Source organism: Macrotis lagotis, chromosome 2 (genome assembly GCF_037893015.1).
Source record: "Macrotis lagotis isolate mMagLag1 chromosome 2, bilby.v1.9.chrom.fasta, whole genome shotgun sequence".
NCBI classification, from domain to species: domain Eukaryota; kingdom Metazoa; phylum Chordata; class Mammalia; order Peramelemorphia; family Peramelidae; genus Macrotis; species Macrotis lagotis.
The window spans coordinates 236458638-236473138 of NC_133659.1; the positions used below are offsets into that span (position 1 = coordinate 236458638).

Below are 14501 nucleotides of genomic sequence, written 5' to 3' on the forward strand. Positions count from 1 at the left end.
CAATAATTTAGTTCAAATGTCACTTTCTAAAGGAGGGGATGGACTTTCCTGGGTCCTCCAAATGTTAATGTTTTTTCTTCTAATATTTCTAGTTATTTTCCTGTCGTGAACCCTATAGATTTGGAACATTTTTTTTCCTGTGGTTATTGATAGCTTAGACTTTTTTTTTAATCTTTAAAACATTGTCTTTTGTTATACTTTGACTATTATCAATTTTGGGAATTGCTCTTATTATAAATGAGTCAGTTCCTTGTTTATCTAAAAATTAGACTGTTATCAAAGAAACTTGATGCAGAGATTTTTTTCAATTTGGTTATATATTTTCTTTTTAAATGGGGCTTTGTTGATAAAAATTTCATATATTCAAAATATTTGTTGATCCTTTCTATACCTTCCTTAGTCATAAACACTTCCTTTATGAATAGAACTGACAACACATTTTTTTCTTGCTCTCTACTTTGTTTAGGATATCACCCTTTATGGCTAATTGGTGTATTCATTCAGAGCTTATCTTGTTATACAGTGTGAGATTTTAATTTCTCCCAGACTGCTACTCAGTTTTCTCAGCAAGTTTTGTCAAATAATGAAGTCTTACCCTATTAGCTGAGATGTTGGGTTTATCATATTCTAAGTTACCATGTTTACTTCTGTATTTTATATGATGTAATCTGTACTGCTGTTCAACTTCTCTTTCTTAACTAGTTCCAAATTGTTTTGATGATTACTGCTTTGTAGTATTGTTTGAAATCTGGTATTTCTAGACTTTCTTTTAAAATTATTTTCCATAAAATTTTTGACCTTTTATTCTTTATTTTTTCTAATTCTATAAAGTAATCCTCTTTTGGTTTAATTGGTATGGTATTGAATAAGTGAATTAATTTAGGTAGTATTGTAATTGTTAATATATTAGATTCTTCCATCCATGAGTAATGAATATTTGTTCCGTTATTTAGATCTGCCTTTATTTGTGTAAAAATTATCTGATAAATATATTCATATATGAGAGGCTTGGCAGAGAGACTCATAAATATTTATGCATTGTTTAGTTTTATTAATGGAATTTCTCTTTTGTCTCTTTTTTGTTGGGCTTTCTTAGTTGAATTGATCAAATTGAGTAGGTCATAGAGTCACTATGTGTTAGAGGTAGAATGTTAGTCTAGGTCTTTGTGACAGAGACCATCTCTCCACTATCCTGTTATCTTATCAAAATCATTTTATCAAAAAGTATTAAGCCCCTACTTTGTGCCAGGTACTGTGCTAAGTATTTGAGGATATAAAGAAAAGTAATAGCAATCTGCCCTTGATCTCTAACATTCTAGTGAGAGACACAATGGAAAGGCCTCCTTTAGAATAGCATTTTAGTTGAATTTTGATAGAAGTCAGAGAAACTAAGAAGTGGAATGAAAAGAAAGATCATTCCTTGTATGACCAAATTGAAACCACATGGGCACATCAAGAGGCATTTATCAAGAGCCTGCTATTTGCCAAGTACTGTCTTAATGCAAAGAAAGGTAAAAACACACCCAGCTCTTAAGGAGTTCAGAATCTAATTGGGAAGAGAGCAGGTACACAATTCTGTACAGACAAAATATAAATATAAAACATTTATGTATAAAAATTATAAATACATAGTTATACAATTATGTATAATAATGTGATATTTATAATATAAATTTAACAAGACAAATCAGAGATAATTTCAGAGGGAAGATACAAGAATTAAGGGAGGTATGGGAAGATAAGATTTTAGAAAGAAGTCAAGAAATTGAGACTAGGAAAAAGAGTATTCCAGGCATGGGAGATGATGGGGGTAGGTGGAGAATACATGAAAAAAAACAATCTATAATGGGGTGGGGGGGGGAGGAAGGGATTTGTCAGACACTGTGTATTAAATGTTTTTTACAGATATTTTGTTTGATCCTCAAACTCACCCTTTAGGATAGTTGCTATTATTATCCCCATTTTATAGATGAGGAAACCAAAACCAAGTATAACAGATGCTAAGTTATGTGCCTAGGGTCATACTAAGTGTCTGAGGGTGAAGTTGAATCTGAGTTTGAGTTCTGATTCCCTACCTGAATCTCTAAAAGTGGCCCACCTGGTTGCTTCAGAAGGGGAAATGTGGTAATATGTATAAAGAAAAATTAATAGTTAAGTGTAGATGGATTGTGGTATGCTAGAAAGCAATAAAGACAGCTAGGTATCACAGAAGATACAGTGCTGGCTCAGGGGTTAGGAAGCCCTGAATTAAAACTTGACCTCAGGCATTTACTGGCTTTGTGATCCTAGGCATGTCGCTCAACCCTCTTTACCTCAGTGTTTTCATCTGTAAAATTAGCTAGAGGAAAAAATGGCAAACCACTGCAGTATCTTTGCTTTGAAAAAAAAACAAATTGGGGTCACTAAGAATTGGACATGACTAAAACAACTGAACAGAGAGGAACACTATTGCATGTAGCTGAAGGACAGACAAGGGGCCCTTATTAACGGATGGGGGGGGTGGATATTTCATGAAATAGAGAACTTTCAAGCATTCCTGAAGAAAAGACCAGAACAGAATAGAAAATTTGACATTTTAAGCAGAAGACAAGAGAAACATAAAATGACAAACATGAAAGAGTATTCATAAGGAACTCAAAAAGTTAAACTTTAATTCCTTTATGGGAAAATGATATATGTAATTCCTAAAATGTTATCATTATTAGAACAGTTAAAACAATATATAGAAAGCATGGGTCTAAACTGATTAGGCTGAAATGATTTCCCCTCAAAAAAAAATTGAGAAGAAAAGGATACACAAAAAAGGTGGGAAGGCAGTGGTAAAATGGTAAGAACTTTTTCACATAAAACATGCATACATGGAAGACCTTTTACAGTGGTGAAGAAAATCAGTGGGGGGAGGGGTGGAGTAGGCAAAACTTGACCCTCCCTCTCGGCAGAATTAGTTTTAAGAAAGAGGAGACTATATTTTATATACGCTTCTAGATCAAAATATAATTTACCACGTAGGGAAATAGAAAGGGATGTGGATAAGAGAAAGGGTGTGTGTGTGTGTGTGTGTGTGTGTGTGTGTGTGTGTGTATGTGTAAGATTAGAAAGGGGAGTGTGGATCAAGGGAGGCAGTGGCATTTTCATAACAGTAGAATAAAAAGATGATTGCACATGAAACTACAAATCTTCTATGTGCAACTTTCTGTTCCTTTCAAATATGTAATACAATTATCCTTTAAATTTCTTTTTTTCCTTCTTCCCACCATTAGACATACATTTTATATGTGTATATGTGTGTGTGTGTGTATAATCATTTTATACATACTTCTGTTTATCATTCCTTTCTCTGACTTCAGATAGCATCTTTATATATCCTTTATAATTTAGGTATTTATAATAGTCAAAATAACTTATTTGCCCAAAGTTATTTTTAAAACAATATTGCTGTTTTCTCTATACAGTGTTGTCTTTTGCTCATTTCACTTTTCATTATTTTGTACAAATCTTTCCATGGTTTTCTAGAATCATTGAGCTTACCGTTTTTTTTTTCTGTTTTTTTAGGTTTTTGCAAGGTAAATGGGGTAAGTGGCTTGCCCAAGGCCACACAGCTAGGTAATTATTAAGTGTCTGACCGGATTTGAACCCAGGTACTCCTGACTCCAGAGCTGGTGCTTTATCCACTGTGCCACATAGCCGTCTCGAGCTTACCATTTCTTACAGCATGTTCTATCAAAATTATATATCACAGGATAAAAAGAGAGGAGGAAAGAGAAGATAATATGTTGGAAATAATCGAAACTACATTTTGCTAAAGGTGGATGGAGGGCTGGGTCTAGAATTAGAAAGACTCTTCTTCCCTAGTTCAAATCTTCCTAGACACTTAATAGTTGTGTGACCCAAGGCAAGTCACTTAACCATGTTTCTCTCGTTTCTTTATCTGTAAAATGAGCTGGAGGTAGAAATGGCAAATTACTCTAGTATCTTTCCAAAAAAAAAAATCCCAAATGCAATCAGTGTGTCATACTTAACTGAAAAAGGACTCAACAACCAACACAATGACAATCATAGACAGTAAAGCAGTATCAAAAATTTTTACAAGGGGCAGCTAGGTGGCGCAGTGGATAACCTGGACCCCTGGAGTCAGGAGTACCTGGGTTCAAATCCAGTCTCAGACACTTAATAATTACCTAGCTGTGTGGCCTTGGGCAAGCCACTTAACCCCATTTGCCTTGCAAAAACCTAAAACAAAAAAATTTAAAGCAAATTTCTCAAATACAGTCCTCATTTCCTCTGAGAATAAAATTGAATCAAATTTATAACAATAAGAGCCTTTCCCAGTTGACAAATGAACAAAGGATGGGAATAGACCATTTTTAGAAGAAATGAGAACTATCTCTAGTCATTTGAAAAAATGCTCTAAATCACTGTTAATTTAGAGAAATGCAAATTAAAACAACACTGAGGTATCACCTCACATCTATGAAAAATGAAAAATGCTGGAAGGGATGAAGGAAAAATAGGTACATTAATGCACTGTTTGAGAAAATTGTGAACTGGTCCAACCATTCTGAAAAAGAATTTGACTATATGATCTAAAAAAAACTTCATGCCCTTTGATCCAGCAGTATCTCTACTAGGCTTGTATCCTAAAGAAATTAAAGAAAAAAGAAAAAGACCTATATACACAAAAATATTTGTAGCAGTTTTTTTTTGTGGTGGCAAAGAATTCAAAATTGAGGAAATGCTTATCCATTGGGGAATGACTGAACAAGTTGTGGGACATATGGATTGTGATACATATTATTGTGCTTTAAGAAATTATAAGGGGGATGGATTCAGAAAAAATCAAGGTCTATATAAAATGATGCAAAGTGAAGTGAGAAGGATAGGAAGATCACTGTGCATAGCAATGTTGTAATGGTGTAACATAATGTTGTATCTGTAAAAATGATAAAAGACATTTTCAAAGGACTTGTGGAAAAATGCCATTCACTTTCATGGAGAGAACTTTTTTTTTAGAATTAAGGATTTTTATTTATTTTGAGTTTTACAACCCCCCCCCCATTTTACTTCCCTCCCCCCACCCCCCACAGAAGGCAATTTGCCAGTCCTTACATTGTTTTCCATTGTATACATTGATCCAAATTGAATGTGATGAGAGAGAAATCAAATCTATTTATTTATTTATTTTTAGAGAAATCATATCTTTTAAGGAAGAAACATAAAGTAAAAGAGGTAGCAAAATCAGACAATAAGATATCAGTTTTTTCCTAAATTAAAGGTAATAGAACTTGGTCTTTGTTCAAACTCCACAGTTTTTCCTCTGGATATAGATGGTATTCTCTATTGCAGACAGCGCCAAATTGTCCCTGATTGTTGCACTTATGGAATGAGCAAGTCCATCAAGGTTGATCATCACCCCCATGTTGCTGTTAGGGTGTACAGTGTTTTTCTGGTTCTGCTCATCTTGCTCAGCATTAGTTCATGCAAATCCCTCCAGGCTTCCCTGAATTCCCATCCCTCTTGTTTTCTAATAGAACAACAGTGTTCCATGACATACATATGCCACAGTTTGCTAAGCCATTCCCCAATTGAAGGACATTTACTTGATTTCCAATTCTTTGCCACCACAAACAGGACTGTTATGAATATTTTTGTATAAGTGATATTTTTATTCTTTTTCATCATCACTTCAGGTTACAGGCCCAGCGGTGGTATTGCTGGATCAAAGGGTATGCACATTTTTGCTGCCCTTTAGGCATAGTTCCAGACTGCTCACCAGAAAGGTTGGATGAGTTCACAGCTCCACCAACAATGTAATAGTGTTCCAGATTTCCCACAACCCTTTCAACAATGATCATTGTCCTTTCTGGTCATATTGACCAGTCTGAGAGGTGTGAGTTGGTACCTCAGAGATGCTTTAATTTGCATTTCTCTAATAAGTAATGATTTAGAGCAATTTTTCATATGACTGGATCACTTTGATCTCATCTGTAAATTTCCTTTGCATATCCTCTGACCATTTATCAATTGGGGTATTGCTTTTTTTTAAAAAATAATTTGACTCAGTTCTCTGTATATTTTAGAAATGAGTCCTTTGTCAGAAATACTAGTTGTAAAGATTGTTTCCCAGTTTACAACATTTCTTTTGATCTTGGTTACAGTGGTTTTGTCTGTGCAAAAGCTTTTTAATTTAATATAATCAAAATCATCTAGTTTGTTTTTAATGATGTTCTCCATCTCTTCCTTAGTCATAAGCTGCTTCCCTTTCCATAGATCTGACAGGTAAACTTATTCCTTGATCTTCTGGCTTGCTTATAATATTTTTTTTATGTCTAAATCCTATATCCATTTTGATCTTATCTTGGTATAGGGTGTGAGGTGTTGGTCTAATCTAAGTCTCTTCCATACTACCAATTTCCCCAACAGTTTTTATCAAAGAGTTTTTATCCCAATAGCTGGACTCTTTGGGTTTATCAAGCAGCAGATTACTGTAATCGTTTCCTGCTGTTGTACCTAGTCTATTCCACTGGTCCACCACTCTATTTCTTAGTCAATACCAGACAGTTTAGATGACTGATGCTTTATAATATAATTTTAGATCTGGTAGGGCTAAGCTACCTTCTTTTGCACTTTTTTTCATTGAATCCCTGGAAATTCTTGACTTTTTATTTGTCATGGAGAGAACTCTTAAGTGCAAATTGAAGTATAATTTTTTTTCACTTTTTTCTTGCTTTTTAAAAATGTGGCAAATACGACAATGTTTTACATGTTGTCACATGTACACTTGCTATATTCTTGCCTTTTGCTTGGGTAGAAGAGGGGTAAGAAGAAGGGAGAGAATTTGGAACTGAGAAATTAAAAAAATTAGTGCTAGCATTACATACATTATTTCTTTTAAAAATTGATAAGAAAAAGTTTACTATACTCTTTCTGAGACTAATGAATTCTTGATACCTAGGTAATGATAAAAAGAGAATTATATATCAGCATTATTACTGAATGTCAGTTCAAAAATTGTGAATGAAATCTTGTCATGCTAAAACGATTTATTCAAGCAGTCATTTCTCATCACCAGTTTGAATTCATATCAAGGATGTAATATGGCTTAATACTAAAAACAACATAATCATATTAATTAGAGAAATCCCATCCAAATTTCATGATTATCTCATTAGATACAGATCTATTTATGCTGAAATCTATACTGAAACAGTCAGTACTAACAACCCCATAAAACATGGGTATTAGATTTTGGGGCGGGGTAGCACAAAAAATATCCATCAAAAATCAGAAGTATCATAAATAATGATATACTTGAAGAATTTCCAGTGAATGCAGGAATAAAGCAAAGATCCCCACTTAAAGTTATTTCTTTCAATCATCTAATATTGTTCTAGAAATGTGTTTAATACTAGAGAAGCAGGAGAAAGACATTAAAGGCATAAAGAGGGGAAACCATGTTTTTTAGTTTTTACATGATATTTACTTAGAAAATCTCATTTAATCAGTTGAGATATTTAGCAGCTTCAGCAGAGTTGCAGAATTCAAATTAAACCCACAAAAATCAACGACAGGGTGTCAAATAATGACAGACTCTAAGAGGCAATAATTATAGAATGTGTGTAACATTTGGGAATCATTTTACCAAGCACCCTAAATATTTGCATAGATTCACTTAAGCAGTTCTTAAAACAAATAAGGAGAGACTTGAAATAGCTGAAGGAATATTAAAGACTTATAATTTGACTGTTAATAATATAATAAAAATGATAGTGCTGCTAAAGTTGATTTTTAAAATTTAAAACTTAACACACCAACAATAGGATACTTTAAAGTATTTGATAAAATAATAAGAATTCATTTCAGAAGCAAAGGATCTAGACTATCAAAGGAAATAATGAAAAAATAATAATGAAAGAAGATTAGTATTCTCAATTGGCAAACTTTATTCCAAATCAAAACATAGAAACTATTTCAAGATGCTTAAAAATAGAGAAGTATATCAATGAAACAAGGGACGATCAGAAACAATAATCCATGATTCAGGAAACAAGAAAACATAAAAGTACTTAGGTAAGAATTCACTATTTGGTTAAAAACTGCTTGCAAAACTGGAGGGAAGACTTGCTAAAATTATGCTTAGTTGAACATATTATACATTATTCCATAATAAATTCAAAATGGATTCTTAATAGTTTTAAAGATCATGCCATTAAATTAGAAGTGCCGGAAATTGTATCCTTCATACTGATGGATGATTAGGTGTGATATATATCACCTCTAAGGAATTTAGAGGTCTTTTTTTTGTATATAGACATATAAATGTATATATGTTTTATAGATATATATGTATATATGTGATTATGTGTACATACGTGTATGCATGCCTATTACAGAAATGTAAATTGAAATATTAGTCACACCAAAATCAAAGTAAATGTTAAAAAATTATAAGGAATAAGCACTGCCTAAAGAGAAGATATGAGAAAGTAACCTTCCTTATCTCATAGCTTTGTAGATGTGTTCAGTCCATATGTATGTTATTTTATATATGTTTTCTCACATTCTGGATATATTAATCTTTGCTGATTGTTTTGCTTTTCTTTTTCTTTAAATAATCTTTGCTATATATGATAGCTCTCTAGAAGGAATAGGTATAGGAGAACAATGGCAAAGATTCTGGTAATATAAAACAGAAGAGTATTTAATAAGTGGAACCTGTAGTTTGATTTTTAGGGATTGCATATTAAATTACATTTGATAGTAACAAAATTACCCTGTTGTCCCTATCTGAACTGTCTTCTCTTTTTGCAATTTTAAAATGTTTTCATTCATTTTTTCTCTTATTGTACATTGTGTGTGTGTGTATATATATATATATACATATATATGTATATATATGTATATATATCAGCACCTACCAGTTCTTATTATCTACTATATATGTACCCTTGCTTAATCACAAATGAATATAACAAAGCAAAACAAGTCAACATTGTCATGTATGAAAAACATATTTTTTGTATCTAATCTATCAGTGTTCTATTAAGAGATGGGAAACATGCAATCCTTTTCATTCACCGCATTGATCATAGTTTTGAAGTTTTGAATCTTGTTATAATCTAGACATTTTTATTGTTTTAAATTTGATCTACTGTGTTGTTATTGAATCAGTCTTTTAATTCCTCCTATTACTCCAATTTAAGTCTTGATATATAACATTTTTATTTTATTTTATTTTATTTTGTGGCTTGCCCAAGGCCACACGGCTAGGTAATTATTAAGTGTCTGAGGTCGGATTTGAACCCAGGTACTCCTGACTCCAAGGCCAGTGCTCTATTCACTGTGCCACCTAGCTACCCCAACATTTTTATTTTTAAAGAACCTTTTATGGAGTTTTTTTGTATTTGTATTTCCTAGAGAGATTGATCTAGAGTTTCCTTTCTTTTCTTTACTTTTCACTTATTTGAGTATTAGGGCTATATTTTTCTCATGGAAATTTGGTTGGATGTCTTCATTTTCTATCCATGCAAAAAACAGTTTGGGAATTTTATTTGAATTTTTGATTTGGGCCGATTTTATTCCCTTGCCCCTTACCTCCAATCCCCATTTTGGGAACTCATTTATGACTTGTTCAGTTTTGATTTCTTAGATTGGATTATTTAGTTTTCTGTGTCTTGTTCTTTTAATTTGGATATTTGACTAAACTTTTATCATTGTTTAGAAACAGCTTGATATAGTAAAGACCAGGAGTTAGGAAGACCTGGGTTTAAATCCCACCTCAGACACTAGTTGTAAATTATTTTGAGCAATCAGTTAACATTTGTATATCTTAGTTTGTCAAAAAGGTTAGATTTAATGGCTTGTATCTTTAAAGATCTCTTCTATCTTAAAATCTATGATCCCATTATCATTTCAGTCATCAACTTTGTTGGCATATAATTGGGCAGAGTAGTTTGTAGCAGTTCCTTTATTCATCTAAGGTGAGTTATCTTGCAGTTTTTATTTTTTTATTTTTTATTTTTTTATTTTTTTTTAAAGTTTTTGCAAGGCAAACAGGGTTAAGTGGCTTACCCAAGGCCACACAGCTAGTTAATTATTAAGTGTCTGAGACCGGATTTGAACCCAGGTACTCCTGACTCCAGGGCTGGTGCTTTATCCACTACGCCACCTAGCTGCCCCAGTTTTTATTTTGATAATATCTTCTTTCATTCACCATCATTTTAAACTAATTTAAGATCTCTTAAATACTTTTTTGCTGCATTGTAATAAGCAAATTATGTATTTGTTATCTCTGTTTTTCTATGCTATTCAGTGAAGTTTTTATTGTCCTCATATATATTAATATTAATTTCTGTAGAGGTGTCATTTTCAACTGAGAAGTATGTAAATTCCTTTCTGTTTCTATTCAGTAATCAGTGGAGATCTATTATAACTAATTTTTCTAAAGTCTTTTCTTGTGTATCTTCCAGTTAAAATTTTCCAAATTTGAAAGGGACACATAAAAGTCATCTACTTCTAGAATTTTACTATTTATTTCTAATGATTTAATTAAATTTTAATTCAGTAATCACTAGGGATCTTTGTAACTTTTTCTAAAATTAAAATCCATTTTTTTGGTTGTGTTCTAAAAGGAGCACTTAAGAGTTCTACAGTGATTATTATTTGTCTATTTCTCCTTGTAAGTTGATAAAATTTAAATACTTCTATAAGAAGCCATTTTAAACACACATATATAAAATTTCATTATGATACCTTTAATAAAATTAATATGATTTATTTGCTTATCTTTAACTCAACTTAATTATATTGTTGTCTTGACTGAAATCATAATGGTTGTTTTCATTTTTTTAATTCACTTGAGGCATAATAGATTCTGCTCAGGGCTTTCATTTTAATGGGCTAATAACTTAAGTGGTTTTCTTGTAAACAACATGTTGTTGCTTTCCAATGTCTCTGTGTATCTGTTTTCATCCTGTTCATTCGCTGTTATCATGGTTAGTTGTCTTATATTTTCCAGGTTGCTTTTATCATCATTCCACTATAACTTTTTGAAATAATTTAATATTTTTAATTTGATATGTAAAAAAATTGTCAGACTTTCTAAGAATGATTTATATACTCAGTTAAGGATGTAAAATGTTTTTATTTAATAGCACATGCCTAAGTAGTGTTTATGAAATTGAATTTGCATTCTGAAACTTAGTATTGTAAGAGATGATTCTAGTTTGACCATTTTCTAGATTGCTTGGTTAATTAGGTTAGAGGCAGTACATATTCATATAATTTTTTTCAAATTCATTTTACCCTTTATCTTATCTTTTCCTAGAAGCTCCTAAATGAAATTATATATTTAATACATGAATCACTTTCTCTGAAATGTTTCCATTATCACTGACAAGAAAGCTTACATCATCTGAATTCCTGGTGTTATTTTCCCTTTCCTGAGATTCATTTTGTTTTTGAATTCTAGCACAGCTTGTATTGTCTTGGAGTGAGAATGTGAACCTTAAAATTTTTCTGGTTTGGTCTTAGTGGGAGATTTGTAAAGTCTTCACTTCTCCATTGTAAAACTTGAGAGTAGTGTTGTGGAATATATGGTCAGTTCTGTTGCATTGTTAGCACAAAAGGCATAGTTTTGTTCTGAACAGGTGGAATGCGCAGAAGTTGCTGATTATTTTATATTTACTTTTGGGATATTGTGGTACTGGTGATGCTTGTCCTTCATTCTCAAAGAAGATCATGACATCAGGGAAGGGATACCATGGCAAGTACAGGAATTGAATTTGAGCTAGGGGGTGCAGTGCTCATTCATCAGCCTAACTTTTTCTTTCAGAGCCATCTGGGTCCAGGGGCCACATATGGATCTGGATGACTGGATGTGAGGTGATCAGGGTTAAGTGACAAGGGCACACAGGTAGTGAGTGTCAAATGTCTGAGGCCAGATTCAAACATCTATCCTGATTCCAAGGCCACTGCTTTGGCCACTGCACCACCTAGTTGCCCTACTATGGTATTGCTTTAATTCAACTATGCATCTCCTCTTCACTGTTAGCCTGCACATGAAAGGCCCCAGACAGTGTTACAATTTCAAAGAGATTCTTTTGTCATCATGACCTATTTATTTATATTCCTGTATTTTATGAATCTCCCTAAAGTGGTGGTGTTATCTGCAGAAGTTCCTTTTCCATTTTAAAATTTGAGGTAGCTGATTGGATTTGAAATTAAAAGTATCTTTGCTTTTAGTTCTTTATTACTGATTACTGTTGTCTGGAGGTGGCTAGGGAAAACAGAAAGAAATATGACTTCATGACTATTTTGCAATATTACTAGAAGTAATTTTACATTCATCAGCTTTTTTCTAAATTGGAATAATAGATAAAACTAACAATTTCTGTCTTGTAAAGACTTACTTTGATTCTATTTGAATTTTCATCTTGGCAGCTTAACTATCAGAATCAGACTATGAATCTGATTTCTTTGGTACTGTTATTTTTACAGCTTTGTTCAAAACATTTGTCTTTCATCTGGGTCTTACTAATCTATTTATAGAAAAATTTTCTTCATCTCTGCATTCATAAGAAGACAGAATTCTACCTTTGACTTTTCCTTAGTTGCATCACTAACTTTTGAAATCTTGGTGAGTTCATTAGTTCCAAAAAGTAGGGATATATAAGGAAAGTCCTTTACATTGCCCATATACCATATCAGGCTATTTTCTTTTGTTATATCTTCAGAAATTTCCCAATATTCCCATTTTCCTCATTGTTTAGAAAAACTACAAATGCAGTTCTGATGATTCATATAAGGCATTTATGAGATTGAATATTACATAGGGTTGTAGGCCAGTTCCCTAAAATGGGAGCAAGAAGCATATCTTTGACTCCTGCCTGGCATAGCTACTAGCATCAGTGACTTGTTCTGGGTGAGTTCATTTTCTCTCTTTCTCTCTGATCAGTTGGTTTTATTTTTTCCAGTTACTTGTAAAGGCAATTTTTAATATTCATTTATAATTTTTTTTGAGTTCCAAATTTTCTCCTTTACTCCTCCCTAAGATATAAGCAGTTTGATATAGCATATATATATATATATATCTCATGTAAAACATATTTCCATATTAGTTATGTTATGAAAGAAGAAACAGACCAAAAGGGGGGAAAAAGTGAAAAAATAAGAAATGTGCTTTGATCTGCATTCAGAGTATAAGTATTCTTTCTCTAGACATGGATAACATTTTCCTATAGGAGTCTTTGGAATTGTCTTGAATAGTAGAATTGTTGCATCTCTTTTCTAAGTGATTAGGTTACTCACAACCACAAAATATCAAGTTTCCCTTACAAAGCCCTTTCTTTACCTGTTTTTCATATCATTGACATAATAATGAGCTAATTATCTCTGTATTTTATGTCACTTGTATATTATTCTCAGATGAGATTAACATAGGATATATAATTATTTCAGAGTTAAGTTATTCATAAATTTAGAAACCAGAAACTTATTCTTTTTTTCCTGTTTCCCTTTGGTGCTCTTAGTAGTTCCTATGGATTAAAGAAAATCTGCACAGAGGAGAGAGTCCATTGTCTATATATCCAGTCCTAGTCTCTTTTCTGATTTCCTGTCCTTTGGCAGATACTTCCACTTAGATATGACAAATTGAAGAAGTCTAAAAACAGAACTCTTTATTTCCCCCCAAACCCATTCCTTCTCTAAATTTCATCATTTCTATTCTTATCCTTCCAGTTATCCAAGTTCATCTCAGAATACTATCATTGTTGCCTTATTTCTCTTCCTATTATTCATTTGCCAAGCCATGTTGATTATATCTCTACAGCACTCTTTTCATCTCTCTATACTCTCTCTGCATACACACAGCCTCTATCATAGGTCAAATTTCATCCATATTTTGATGTTTTTCCTCTTACTTTTCCACACTGTTCCCAAATATATTGAAGTCAATCCTCAACATATGTGTGTTTAACTTTTGTAACTTTAAGCATTGAGTTGATTTTATTAGTAATCCCATTTTCACTTACTCTTTGCCAACTGTGCACATTTGTGGCTAAGTGCAATAGAGGAAAAAAATTAGAGGCATAATGAGCACAAGTTTATTTACATAAAAGGAGGGAATTGTTTGTAAAAGTGTGAAAGTAGTTGATTAACCTCTCAAATACAGAGTGAGGGAAATGGAAAAGCAACTAAGTTTGTGGGTAAATGAGATGATGGTCACTCTTGTCTGAGCAGCCTGCCTCTTCTTTACCCCACTTGTGTCATCCAAGCCTGGGAGTCATCCTAATACATGTAGTTTTTGTCATGAAACAGTTTAGCCATGGAGCAGAAAGGGAGATTAGAAATAGCTTTGTTGCTGTTGTTCATTCATTTGAGTTGTGACTGATTCTTTATGACTATATTTAGAGTTTTCTTGACAAAGATACTGGGGTAGTTTATCATTTCTTTCTCCAGTTCATTTTACAGATGAAACTGAGGCAAACCTGGTTAATTAAGAGACT

General features: G+C 32.6%; 1 protein-coding gene across 5 annotated transcripts in view; it reads left to right on the forward strand.

The window, feature by feature from the left end:
- The window catches only part of WDR45B (WD repeat domain 45B), a 91460-nt gene that overhangs the window by 44581 nt on the left and 32378 nt on the right, over window positions 1-14501 (forward strand). The gene's annotated exons all lie outside the window — the stretch shown is intronic.